The following is a 15012-nucleotide window of genomic DNA, read 5'->3' as shown; positions in this document are numbered from 1 at the left end:
GTGAGTTCATTGCTCTTAACTAGATAATGCAGAGCATCAACGATAATAACATACAAGGTAGGGGCAAGAGGACACCCTTGCCTAATAGACCTAGATAGTGAGAAGTTGTCTGACCTCATGCCATTCACCTCAATTTTTGCATTAGCATCACATGGTAAAGTCTGAACCAACCTGCAATATGCCTCTGGGAATCCCAAGTTGTGGAACATCTAAAGTATGAAATCCCATTCAATCCTATCGTAGGCCTTCTCAAAGTCAATCAATAGCATAACACTATTTTGCCCTGAAGTGTTTGCCCAATGCAAAGATTCCCAACAAGTGACAAGATTTTCTAACATGTACCTGCCCTTCACAAATCTTGTTTGGGTGGGGCTAATAATTCTAGGAAGGATCTCCTCCAGTCTACCAGCAACAACCTTGGCCAAAATCTTATATGAGACACTAAGGAGGGTAATTGGGCACCAATTCCTGATAAGTGTTTTATCACCCTCCTTTGGAATGAGCCTAATGAGACCTTGATTGATATCGCTACCAAGTGTTCCTCTACCAAAGGCTTCCACATATAGATCTAACAGATCATTAACGATTCAATCAACATTGACCTTATAGAACTCCACTGGGAAACCATCAGGGCCTGAAGATTTGTCATTACTCGGGGAGGAGATGGCATGTGCAATTTCTTCCTTGGAGATAGGTTTCCCTAGGAGAACACAGTCCTCCTCCCCCAATTTCCCAAGGATCAAATGTTTGATTATGTCTCTAGCTTTACTTTGAGCTTCCCCCAAAGTTTCAGATGTAAAGAGTGATTTGTAAAACTGGGCAAAATGGTTAAGGATATCTTGAGGATATGTGATACTTCTATCCTCTTCCCATATACTACAAATCCTATCTTTGGCCTCCTTCATTTTAAGCAACTGGAAAAAGAACTTAGAGTCTTTACCCCTGCATCCAACCAATTGAGTTTGGCCCTAGTTTTACATCCCATTACCTTGACATTTTGAATCTTTCTCAGCTTGTCCTTAGTATAGATCAGATTATGGTTAAGATGTTCATTCTCAAGGTTAGCTTGTAGATCAAACCCAATCTTGGAGAGAGCCCCTTGCCAGTATAATTCCAATTTCCTATGATCCTTAACCTTCTTCTTACCCATTGTTTGGCACAAATTCTTCCAACTCCTAATATTTAGTTTCCATCTCTCACAACATGAAAGAGAAGCATTACAGACCTTATTGTAAACCTTGATAAAACCTATGGCACATTTGAGGTCCTCATCCTCTAGGAGCCTTGTATTTATAAATCTTTAACTTAGGGTTAGGGTTAAAATAAGGTTAGGATCAAGGTTTAATTATGATTTTGGTTTGAATATTATTAGGGTTAATATTAGGTTAGTAAGGTTAGGGCTAGGGTTAACGTTAGATTAGAGATTAGTAGGAGTTAGGGCTAGGGCTCAATTAGAAGTAGGGTAAAATTATGGTAATAAGAAAAACATTTGAGTTGGGATTAATATATATATATGGCTAGTGTTTAAATAGGGTTAATGTCTAGACTCAATTGGGGTTAGATTTAATATTTGATAAGGGTGAAGGTTAAGGTTAGACTTAGAATTAGATACATGATTAGGGTTAGGTTTCAATAAATATCATATATATTAAACCTAAGATTTATTTATAAGTAGATAATTGTAAATCAAATGTTAAATATTTATATTTTGAATTTTCTTTCAAATAATCTGAAGTAATTTATTAAACGATTTCACATCAATTTTATTACAATCAACTTTTTACTATTATTTATAAATGCTAAATATTTTTAAATTTGATATCTCAAATACTTTACTTAGATTTCTTAAAATATAAATATACTAATATATATATTTAAAAAGTGGCTCAGATAGATTTGTTGTCACACATATCTATTTAAAACAAGAGACGCAAAGCGTCATGTTCATGCCGAGTGCTAGAAAATGTGGATGGTATATGTGGATGGTATCAAAGTTAAGTTAAGTGAATGTCATGTGTTGTTTGATGCATTTTAGGAAAAGGTCAAATATCTGAGCACTATAGCATTGGAGAACAAATTTTGCATGTCAAGTGGTCCATTGGTGTAATTGTGCTCTTCATTTTTTAATCTTGCAATTTGTGTTTGCTGATTGGTTGACAAGTATAAGTTCTCTTGGGGGTTGAATGAGCATGTTCATTAACAATAACAATTACGAAACATATTCAAGGGTGACTTACGTTTCTAGTTGTTTCCATCTAAAAAAATTGATTATCATGTTGTTCATGTCTTAAAAAGTAGACTTGTTTCTTTTCAACAGATTTGTTTACACACTTAGCTAGAATAAATCACATCATATATTTAGACTCAAATTTTATATTTGAAAGTTTGTAAATACCCTCCCAAAACAAATCAAATCAAATCATATAATATAATAAAGAACTACCCATATCTATAAAATTCAATTATTTTTATCTTAAAAAGTAAAAATTAAAACCTTTATTTTAATGAAAAATGAATTTTATTTTTGTAATTTTGTAAATACCCTCCCCAAGTCCTATCACATAATATAATAAAAAACAACTCATATTTATAGAATTCAATTTTTTGATCTTTAAAAAAATTAACTTTATTTGGAAACATACCTCGAGTATAGCCAATTCAACTTGGAATATTTGTAAATGAAAACTTGCAAAGATCAAATGTTTTATATATTAGATTTAAATTTAATTAGAATTTAAAAAAACAAAACAATAATAAGAACAAAATATTTTCAAAATAATATAATTGATTTTTTTAAAGCAATATTAAAATATATTTATGAATTTAATAAAAAAAAACTAAATTGTAAATAACATTGTTCTGTAAGCAAGAACTCGTCGCCTGGCATTTGTACAAGACAAACAAAATAACAGAGAAATACTGACGTGTAAGGATGAAAATCTCTTGACCAAATGAAATGGTACAGACTCCTAAAAATTGAATTATTGCTTTTTTGAATAGTAAAAAAATAAATTATTAAAGTAAAGGGAAGAAGTAACGCTTAAGATTTATTTGCAGATTTACTCCATTTCTAACAAATGTCCAACATTGGCTAAAAGTTAAAACAAGAACATAGCAGTTGTGTGTCGGGGAAATGAACACATGGGCAATAGAAAACAAAGCTTTAAGCTATGTAGAAGAAAATGCATGCAGGCTAGCAAGTGGGGCACTATTTCTACATAGTGATGTCATGACTGCTAGCGAATTTTAACAGTACACACGTGTCTGTGGTAAGAAACAAATACCATGAAAAGTATCCTAAATTGCTTTTTTTACACTACATTAGAGTTAACTATGACGAGCTAAAAAAAGATTTGGAGAATGACTGCTAACAGAAGTTAAAAAATTAGTTCCACAGCATAGAAAAAGAAAAATCCAAAGTAGGGAGAGGGTGTACATAATTTTGAAAGGAATAATAGGGGAAAAAGATGAAGAGTGGAAGGGAGGAAGGGATCGCATAGGAAGCCAATTTTACTAATAAAATGCATGGAGAATGTCTTTTGGGTATTTTAGAAATACCTAAAAAATACTTATAATCTCAATTCAAATAGTGGATAGGGCAAATGTGGTTTTGATTCAGTGGAGAATTGTAGTGGTTGAAGGTGTTCAAGCTGTTTAAGAAGCAGAGGGAGGAGCCCTTTTTCAATCTGAGCAATAGAAATGGGTTTCACCAACAGTGGAATATTGGGTTTTTTTGCTTTGACGGTTTATAATAAACAAATTAAAGAGCTTATTAGGTTTTTGTATGTTGAGCAGGGTCTTCTTGGAACAGGCAAAAGGACGAGTATACTGGCTTTGGCACATGAACTACTTTGGCACATGAACTACTGGGAAGCAGTTACAAAGAGGGAGTTATTGAACTCAACGCTTCTGATCACAGGTGCTTATGTTGATAAATTTTATGATTTGTAGTTTTTTTTGCATGTTTTATTGATTTATTTATTTTTATTCTATATGCGAAGTTTGAAAAATGTGTTTTCTGATGTTGTGAGAAACAAAATGAAAATGTTTGCTCAGAAGAAAGTAAGTTGCCTCCAGGAAGGCACAAAATTATAATTCTGGATGAGGCAGAGAGGTAAGAAATACAAATAGCTTTAGAAGTGTAAACGTATGGTAAGTAGATGGATGCTTACCAGACTATCTGTAGCAGATGAATGCTTACCACTAGACTTTTTGCCAATGCCTACCTCTTCTCGAAGACTCTTTGTTTAGCTTGAGGATGTTGAAGGAAAAACAAATGAAAAAATTGTTTATTAGGCAATGGCTACCTGCAATTATTGCTTCCAGACAATTTTGTACGATTTCCATTAATATCAATTAATTTGAAATTAATGAAAACCCGATTGCCAGTCTGTCTTCTGTCATGTAAATTTTTTTAATCGATTAGATAAATTGTTTAAAACAATATACTATTTATATTTTATTGTTTTTTCTAGAAATAAAATTAACGGCAACTGCCAATCATATTTACAATAAATAGTTTTATATTAATTATTAAATGTTTCTAAATATGAAAATGTGTGCATATATTTTAAAGCTCAAAAAATTCTTAACTCTGATTGAACGAGCATAAGATATGAAATGCATCTAACGAATGCGTTACCCCCTGTCCCCATGCGACTGCTTAAATTTAAGCAGCTGATGTGTCCCCATGCAAATTTTTATTTAAGGGAATTGGATAAATTGGAATCTCTTCCTATTTTAGTGGAGCAGCTGCTGCTTAGAAATTAAAAATAAGCTTTGAAAAAAAGGTGGGGCTGAAAATAAGCAGCAACTGCTTATTGAGAAAAATGATATGTGGCTGAGAAAAATGATATGTGACTCCACAAATTTCTTTCCCTCCTTTTTATTTGCCTCCAATATTTTCTCCTAAATTTATTCCAAAATTATTACATACATTTTTTCATCTAAAACTAAAATTTAAGGTAATTGTTTCAAAGATAAGCGGTAAAATTAAATATCAATGGGACCACCAGCTATATAAATTGCTCCTAAAATATTGAGCAGTGGCTGCTAGCAAAAATAAGCTTAGCAGCCACATTGGGACCTGCCCTTAGTACAAGCAGGAACAAAAAATATCTAATTATAGAACACGGTTGGAATGAAATTCCCCAATATTCGACAAATCCAGAGGGTCGGCGGAAAAGATAGCTTGACGTTGAAGATAAGATTACAACCGTAGATCATTCTCCACCGCCTCAATTTGATGGTCCGATTCTCTCACTCGCATCAAATCTCACCTATAAATACCTATTAACTAAGACCCAACTTCTGCAATAATTTTTGCAGGCGGGTCAAGATGTAGGGATGTTTCTGGTATTTCTTCGGCAGGGCTCGATCGAATGATAAATGGTTCAGGTCCTACTATGGCTGTATGGAGAAAATTAAAATTTCCGTTCTATTATTTACTCTCTCCGAGTTTTGTTACGATTTAGGTTTTAGGGTTTGATGCCTGTTTTTCTGTAGTTTGTTCTGTTCAACAGAAATATATTCTGGACCTAAACTTTTCTCTGGTCCAATCAACAATGATTTTTAAGCTTCTCACCGAGGTCAGGCAGATCACGTGTTTCTACGCCTCATGCTTTTTCAATTCATAACTGTGGTGAATTTTTTGATTGCAATATAATGAATATTGACCCGAGTTAACAGATCATACACGGAGGAGGGACGACATCTAGCCTGATTTCCCCCTATTTAATCAAGAACGTGGGGGCATTATTTATATCTCTGATATAATTGTGCTGGTGTATAACGTTTTCTTCATGTGTAGGCCAACTGAGTGGAAAATTAGGTGTGTCAAATGAGGACATGGATAAATCTTAAGAAAGTACAGTACGATCTAAATTTCATCCTCGGCCTCGGTTTTTATGCGATTGTCGTTTTTGCGGTTTGTTATTGGGTATTGTTGGTTTTTATTTTCCCTTAGTCTCTCTTTAAGAAAGATTTTAGTCCATCTTCCATAAGAAAGATTTTGTTGTGTTTATGCTACGGAGGGGTGAGCCTGACCAGCTGCAGGGAAAGTGATGCTCAATTTATCTTGATCGTAGATGAGGCGATGGAAGACAACTAAAGTCCCGTTGGGGGAGAGTCCATCGGTAGATGAGGTGATGTTCATCGGAAGGAGTAGCCAGCCAGAATTGACAGGTTTTAGATGCTTCGAATTTGAGTACCATCTCTCCTTCAATCTCTCTTTTTCTCCAATATATCCTAGTCGATTTGCAGAGATCATTTATTGCAGGCTAGTAAGGTAGATTGAATCGAACACAAATTAGTATATGGTTATGGTTTATGGTATCTTCAGGGTTTCACTATAATCATTGGTGTGGTGCAATCTGGGTCGCGAGTTTTGCAGATTGACCTTGATTTTATTTTCTGGCATTGAGGGTTTAACCACGATCATTGAAGCATTGTCCAAAATAATTTGAAATATTAATTTTAAAAGCTTTTACGAAAAGGCGTTGAAGGGTCTTGTGTCAACATAGTCCTTGAGCGAAAACATTGATGGCCGTGGAGTAAATCATCCTTGGTAATCTGTAAGTAACTTCTTATTGGCATAATTTATTTTTGCAATTTAATTTGCTCCTCCAATTGGGTTTAAGAAAGGATTAAAACAGTTCTATGGGGAAACATTCCGAAGATAACTATGCTACAGTATGCGAAGAAACTTCATTGGTTTGTGCCTCAGTATGGAGGAGGTTAGTGTGTATCTTAATAGTGGATGTCTATTTCATTACATGCGAGGTTTTTTTGAAATGCTAATCGTTTATAGCAAATTCACCTTTATTTATCATTTGCATTTACCTTTTAAGCTAGTATGTAGTCGTTTATCTTAGGCAGGTAGTTCGGAACAGCAGAAATCAGAGACTGAGGAACGGTGATGTGCGATTCATTAGTTATTACCGATTACCATTAAGTAAATTAGAGTTTCGTAAGTAAAATTTTTCCAGTTTATTTTGTCGAGAGGTATTAACTTTGTTGAGATCTGAGGGACTCAAATCTGTTGTCTTCCCTAGGTAAGAAAGAGTGCTCCAATGCACACGGAGTTAAATTTCGACTGTGGTTTGTGTATCTGAATGGTGGAGGTTTGTGTGTATTTGAATGGTGGATGTCTCCTTCATTACAGGCACAGATCTTTGAAACCCTGATCGCTGTAACCATAGTCACCATTATATACCATTTGCGTATCTGAATGGGGGATGTCTACTTCATTACAGGCAGGGATCTTTGAAACCCTAATCAGTAATACTATAGTCACCTTTACATATAATTTGCATTTACTTTTAAGCTAGGATATAGTCGTTTAATCTTCGGCAGTTAACTTACGAACATTTGAAATCAGAGACTGCGAAACAGAGTTGTGCGCTTGATCACCGATTATTACCAAGTAAATCAAAGTTTTGTAAGTTAAATGTTGGATGTCTACTTCACTACAAACCCTAATCGGTGGTACCATAGTCACCTTTATATATCATTTGTGTATCTAAATGGTGGATGTCTACTTCATTACAGGCAGGGATCTTTGTAACCATAATCAGTGGTACCATAGTCACCTTTATATGTCATTCTCATTTACTTTTAAGATAGGGTGTAGTCGTTTATCTTCGTCAGGTAATTCCAAGCTGTGGAAATCAGAGACTGCGGAACAGAGTTGTGCGCTTGATTGCCGATTACCATGTAAGTCAAAGTTTTGTAAGTAAAATGGTGGATGTCTACTTAACTACAGGAAGGCATGTTTGAAACCCTAATTGGCTGTACCATAGCTACCTTTTATATATCATTTGTATTTACTTTCAAGCTAGGATGTCGTCGTTTATCTTCGGCAGGTAGTTCCGAACAGTGGAAATCAGAGACTGGAACAGAGTTGTGCGCTTGATCGCGGATTACCATTAATTAAATCAATGTTATGTTGTAAGTAAACTGTTGGATGTCTACTTCATTACAGGAAGGGATATTTGAAACCCGAATTGGTTGTACCTTTATATATTTTTTGCATTTACTTTTAAGCTAGTTGGATGTAGTCGTTTATCTTCGGCAGGTAGATCCGAACATTGAAAATCAGAGACTGCGGAACAGATTTGTGTGCCTGATCGCCGATTACCACCAAGTAAATTAAAGTTTTGTAAGTAGATTCGTTTCAGCTTATCTCATCATGAGGTTTAGGACTCAAACCTGTTTGACTTTCTCAGGTAACAGACTGTCGAATCTTGCTAGTAGGAGGTCTATGTTATTTACTTTATTTTAAATTTAGTGCTGGGTTTTTAATTAGTTAGCATTCAACTTATATCGACTGAAGTTAATGCAGTGAAGTAACGTGATTTAGCTGCACAGTACCTTGTATCGTCTATTGTAAACTCTTATCTGTTCTTTGAGGTAATTGATAAGAATTGATTTGATCTTTAGTTCTGTTAGAATTTTGTCATTGTTTACAGAACACAATGTTCTCTTCCTAAAATTGAAGAGAGTACCCACAGTGAACTTGGATTTGATGTTCCGAGCTATATAATAATGCGACTTCCAATTTTGGAAGGAAGAGTAAGATGAGAACTCTTTTTAAACTTCCCTTATTTGAGAATTCAAAGCTGTCTCTGAAATTATTTTTCTACGTTTTGTTCTCGTGTTGAATGGTATGAAGTCTCAACTTGATAAACGATGAATCAACATTTCTTTCATGTCTGGGTTAATAGGTGTACACATGGAAGAGAGTGCCCACAGTGGACATGGATGTGGCATTTCTAGCTGTGCAACAATGCAACTTCCAGTTTTGGAAGGAGGATAAGAAATCTTTAACTCCCAGATTTGAATCAAAAGCTGTTTCTGCAATTATTTTTCTGCTTTTGTTCTCTTGCATTGAACGGTAATGTCTTAACTTGATAAAGGATGAATCAACATTTTTTTCATGTCTGGGTTATAATAGGTGTATACATGGAAAGAGAATGCCCCCAGTGGACATGGATTTGGTGTTTCAAGTTATAAAACAATGCAACTTTTAGTTTTAGGAGGAGGATAAGAACTTCTTAACTCCCTTATTTGAATTCAAAGCTGTCTCTGAAATTATTTTTCTGCGTTTTGTTCTCGTGTTGAATGGTATGAAGTCTTAACTTGATAAAGGATGAATCAACGTTTCTTTCATGTTTGGGTGTAATAGGTGTATACAAGAGAGTGCCCACAGTGGAAATGGATTTGGTGTTTCTAGCTAAATGACAATGCAACTTCCAGTTTTGTATGGAGGATAAGAACTCTGTAACTCCCATATATGAATCAAAAGCTGTGTCTGCAATTATTTTTCTGCTTTTGTTCTCTTGCATTGACCAGGTAATGTCTTAACTTGATAAAGGATGAATCAACATTTCTTTCATGTCTGGGTTAATAGGTGTATACATGGAAAGAGAATGCCCCCAGTGGACATGGATTTGGTTTTTCAAGCTATATAAAACAATGCAACTTCTAGTTTGGAAGGAGGATAAGAACTTCTTAACTCCCTTTTTTGAATTCAAAGCTGTCTCTGAAATTATTTTTCTGCGTTTTGTTCTCGTTTTGAATGGTATGAAGTCTTAATTTGATGAAGGATGAATCAACATTTCTTTAATGTCTGGGTATAATAGGTGTATACATGGAAGAGAGTGCCCACAGTGGACATGGATTTGGTGTTTCTAGCTATATAACAATGGAGCTATATAACAATGCAACTTCCAGTCTTGGAAGGAGGACAAGAACTCTTTTAACTCCCAGATTTGAATCAAAAGCTGTCTGCAATTATTTTTCTGCTTTTGTTCTCTTGCATTGAACGGTAATGTCTTAACTTTATAGGATGAATCAACATTTCTTTCATGTCTGGGTTAATAGGTGTATACATGGAAAGAGACTGCCCCCTGTGGACATGGATTTGGTGTTTCAAGCTATATAACAATGCAACTTCTAGTTTTGGAAGGAGGATAAGAATTTCTTAACTCCCTTATTTGATTTCAAAGCTGTCTCTGAAATTATTTTTCTGCGTTTTGTTCTGGTGTTGAATGGTATGAAGTCTTTAACTTGATAAAGGATGAATCAACGTTTCTTTCATGTCTGGGTATAATAGGTGTATACATGGAAGAGAGTGCCCCCAGTGGACATGGATTTGGTGTTTCTAGCTATATAACAATGCAACTTCCAGTTTTGGAAGGAGGATAAGAACTCTTTTAACTCCCAGATTTGAATCAAAAGCTGTCTGCAATTATTTTTCTGTTTTTGTTCGCTTGCATTGAACGGTAATGTCTTAACTTGATAAAGGATGAATCAACTACTCTTTCGTGTCTGGGTTAATAGGTGTATACATGGAAAGAGAATGCCCCCACTGGACATGGTTTTGGTGTTTCATGCAACTTCTAGTTTTGGAAGGAGGATAAGAACTTCTGAACTCCCTTATTTGAATTCAAAGCTGTCTCTGAAATTATTTTTCTGCGTTTTTGTTGAATGGTATGAAGTCTTAATTTGATAAAGGATGATACAACGTTGCTTTCATGTCTGGGTATAATAGGTGTATACATGGAAGAGAGTGCCCACAGTGGACATGGATTTGGTGTTTCTAGCTATATAACAATGCAACTTCCAGTTTTGGAAGGAGGATAAGAACTCTTAACTCCCAGATTTGAATCAAAAGTGTGTCTGCAATTATTTTTTTGCTTTTGTTCTCTTGCATTGAACAGTAATGTCTTAACTTGATAAAGGATGAATGAACATTTCTTTCGTGTCTGGGTTAATAGGTGTATACATGGAAAGAGAATGGCCCCCAGTGGACATGGATTTGGTGTTTCAAGCTATAAAACAATGCAACTTTTAGTTTTGGAAGGAGGATAAGAACTTCTTCACTCCCTTATTTGAATTCAAAGCTGTCTCTGAAATTATTTTTCTGTGTTTTGTACTCGTGTTGAATGGTATGAAGTCCTTTTTCATAAAAGGATGAATCAACGTTTTTTTCATGTTTGGGTATAATAGGTGTATACATGGAAGAGAGTGCCCACAGTGGACATGGATTTGGTGTTTCTAGCTATATGACAATGCAACTTCCAGTTTTGGAAGGATGATAAGAACTCTTTTAACTCCCAGATTTGAATCCAAAGCTGTCTGCAATTAATTTTCTGCTTTTTTTCTCTTGCATTGAACGGTAATGTCTTAACTTGATAAAGGATGAATCAACATTTTTTTCATGTCTGGGTTAATAGGTGTATACATGGAAAGAGAATGTCCCCAGTGGACATGGATTTGGTGTTTCAAGCTATAAAACAATGCAACTTCTAGTTTTGGAAGGAGGATAAGAACTTCTTAACTCCCCTATTTGAATTCAAAGTTGTCTCTACAATTAGTTAAAAGAATTCATTTGATCTTTAGTTTTGTTAGAATTGTCATTGTTTTACAGAAAACATTGTTCTGTCTATACATGGAAGAGCACGTCCATAGCAGACATGGATTTGGTGTTTCAAGTTATAAAACAATGCAACATCTAGTTTTGGGAGGAGGATAAGAACTTTGTATTCAAAGCTATCTCTGCAATTATTTTCTTCGTTTTGTTCTCTTGCTTGAACGGTGTGAAGGCTCATACTTAATAAAGGATGGATCATTTATTTCTTATTTGGGTCAATAGGTATATTACATGGAAGAGGGTGCCCACAGTGGACATGGATTTGGTGTTTCAAGCTATAAAACAATGCAATTTCTAGTTTTTAGAGGAGGATAAGAACTTCTTAACTGCGTGATTTGAATTCAAAGTTGTCGCTGCAATTAGTTTAAAGAATTGATTTGATCTTATTTTTCAGAATTTTGTCATTGTTTACAAAAAACAATGTTTTCTGTCTATACAGATGGTGAGGTAGTAGCCAACTTAAACGTGGCGTTAAACAGTCTCGTTGTATGATCCGACCTATGTTATTACATTGAATAACAGGAATTAAGTGGTACATTTTTTATTTCCTTGCTATAAGTAGTAATGCAGTGCAATGTCTCGTCTCTTACAACGCCTATTTTCTTTTCTTTGTACTCACTGTTTTATACATAAGATGAACATATTAGTTTGATAGCATACAAACTGTTTTATGGTTTTGTTGGAGTGCCTGATTGGTCCAGGTTTCTGAAGGAAGGTTGAGGTAATGATTAATCTGCTTAAAATGTTTTTGTAGTCACTCTTATCTTGAAGTGAATGGAAGTTTTCATGTAGCAAGGAAGGGTTAAGAAGTAGCCCTTTTCTGCTGGGTTCGAAGGATATGTTACAGTTTTCTCCAGTGGTGTCGAATTTTGTCAGTTGGATGTCATTTTCTATTCCGAATATGATTTCAGCTTTGATGAAAATAACCCTTTTCTTAAAGTTTTTGTAAGCATTGTGTACTTTGTTTATACAGATTCGTTGGCAAGCCCGAGGTGGATTTGTTGGCTTGGCTTTGCGTATGTGTGCGGAATTGGCAATATGGCAATATGCTTGATCATTCATAAGCAATCCTTTTCTGATGGGTTCTAAGGATTTGTTACAGTATTCTGCAGTAGAGTCCAATTTTGTCAGTAGGATGTCAATTTCTTTTCCGGATATGAATTCAGCTTTGATGAAAATAACTATTTTCTGAAAGTTTTTGTAAGCATTGTGCCTTTTAGTTTATGCAAAACATTGTACTTTGTTTGTACAGATGAGTTGGCAAGCCCAAGGTGGGTTCGTTGGCTTGGCTTTGCATGTGTGGAATTGGATATATGCGTGATCATTCATTTTCAGTTCATTCTCCTGCGTTCTAATAAAGTATTTGTGACAGTTTCTGAGTGTCTAATTTTGGCAGTAGGATTGTCAATTGCTCATCTTGAAATGAATTCAGTGCCGTCTTTTGATAAGCATTGTGCCTTGGGATTATGTAAAACGTTGTATTTTGTTTGTACAGATGAGGATTTGGCAAGCCCAGGGTGTCTTTATGCTTGATCATTCATTTTCAGACCTATTTTGTTGAATTCTAAAGGATGTGTGTCAGTTTTCTGAAATTCTCTTTACTGAGGTGAGTTAGCAACCTCATCTGGAAATCCTATATAGTTGGTGTGATGGGCTGTGTTTATGCAAGACTAGTTCCGATAGAGCTCGATGGATTTGCGAATGTGTTAATTTCTGAATGTGGCCATTTGTGAACATAACCAATGATATTTGTTTATTTGCGCTGACTAGTGAATTTTCTATTGTGAACGGTGAGTTAGCAACCACATCGGGAAATTTTGTATGGTTGGTGTAATGGGCTATGCTTGAATTTTATATATTTGGTGTAATGAGCTACGCTTGAATTTTATATAGTTGGTGTAATGGGCTATATGATGCTTGATTATGCAAGCCTAGTTCCAAATGATCAAAGAGCATTAAATTTGTCAATTTCTGAATCTGGTCTTTTCTGGTGAACACAATTAATCCAAGAGCGTTAAATTTGTTTTTGATGCCAACCTAGGTTAATTGCAGAGATATAAAAGGGTGAAGTGTAACAATATATATTATGCAAGCCTAGTTCCAAATGATCAAAGAGCATTAAATTTGTCAATTTCTGAATCTGGTCTTTTTTGGTGAACACAATTAATCGAAGAGCGTTAAATTTGTTTTTGATGCCAACCTAGGTTAATTGCAGAGATATAAAAGGGTGAAGTGTAACAATATATATTACCTCATTACAGTGAAGTGACAATGAAGTCGAAGTGGTGCAAGGTCTCATCCCATACCATCTTCTTATGTTTCTTCTATTGTACTTCTGGTAGTCGTCTGTAGTGAATTTGATACATGAATTTGTTCATGAGGTACTGAGTTTGTTATTTGTGCGGGTGATTGAAGCACGTGCTTCTTGGTTGACAGTCGAAACTGAGTAAAGCTTTACTTTATCATCCCTATTCTGTTGGGTTCTGATGTTTTGTGACAGTTTTTTCGAGCAGTGATTTTTTCGTGACTTGTAGTTAGCAACAACATCTGCTAAGTCTATATAGGTTGGATGATTGGCTGTGCTTGATTATAACCGTTAATTTTTGAATCTGGTTTGTGTTGAGAGCATGATTAATCCAAAGAGTATTTAACTTGTTTTTGACGCTAAGTTAGCTTTTTGCAGCGAAATAAAAGGACAGTGTAGTAACAATGAAGGATAGAAGTGCTGATAAGTGCTGGGTTTCATGCTTTACCTTACAAACTTATTCCCTCACTACATTGAAATAACAAGGAAGGATCTAAGTGGTGAAGGTTTCATTTTTTAACCAGCGTACAATGTTTTTTCAGTTGAACTTTTGGTAGTTGTCTGTAGTGAACATCACATATGAACTTCTTCATGGGGGACTGAGTTTGTGAATTGGGTGGGTTTTGTACAAATTATTGTAGTCGGTGATTGAGGTACTAGATCGATCCAGAGGCAGCTTCTTGGTTGAGAGCTGGAACTAATTAAAGTTGGAGCTGTTGCAGATTGTTGTAAGTGGTGTGAAGTTTCAATAAGCATTTTCCATATAGCGTAGTCCTATTATCCATGTGTATTTAATGCAACAACATAATTTGTATTTTTTGTGGCCATTTTTTATTAGCAGGGTTGTGAGCTTTTAGGATTCAGCATTTGCCCAGTCACCGGCTTATGATCCATCTCCAATTTTTATTTTGGCAAGTTGTATGGCAACAACTTTTATCAATTTGGTGTTTAATCACCTTAGAAGATCGAATTAATTATTTTATACTAATAATATTTTGATCACGTTTGTCTTTAATTCTTCTTTAATTAGCCGATAGGCTACATATGGGGCGAAAGCCCTCCAGATTTTCCTCATGTCTGATGCCGGATTATTTTCTAGCGAGTCTACAATGGAAAAACTTACTGTCTCGTATTTACGCAGTTACAGCTCAGCACGCTCATTAATGTTTTCCTTTTTTCTCTTTTCATTTTCAAAAGGGAAAGTGCATCGTGTTAGTGACCGCTTGGAAAATCTCAGCGGAAATCAAGGGTGTATTGTGCGACAAACTTTCGT

The 15012-nt window shown here is 35.1% G+C and overlaps 1 long non-coding RNA gene across 2 annotated transcripts; it reads left to right on the top strand.

Moving 5' to 3' along the window:
• Positions 1-5116: 5116 nt before the first annotated feature.
• LOC131856337 (uncharacterized) lies at positions 5117-14754 on the top strand. 2 transcript variants are annotated; one of them, XR_009358434.1, is made up of 2 exons: positions 5117-14467; positions 14581-14754. It is a non-coding gene; the product is annotated as an uncharacterized LOC131856337 (long non-coding RNA). The 2 variants fall into 2 exon arrangements; XR_009358435.1 differs by having other exon boundaries at positions 14578-14754.
• Positions 14755-15012: the final 258 nt, after the last annotated feature.

Source organism: Cryptomeria japonica, chromosome 7, assembly GCF_030272615.1.
Source record: "Cryptomeria japonica chromosome 7, Sugi_1.0, whole genome shotgun sequence".
Lineage (NCBI taxonomy): Eukaryota > Viridiplantae > Streptophyta > Pinopsida > Cupressales > Cupressaceae > Cryptomeria > Cryptomeria japonica.
Note: the sequence above shows the minus strand (reverse complement) of the source record. Positions and strands in the feature narration are given on the sequence as shown.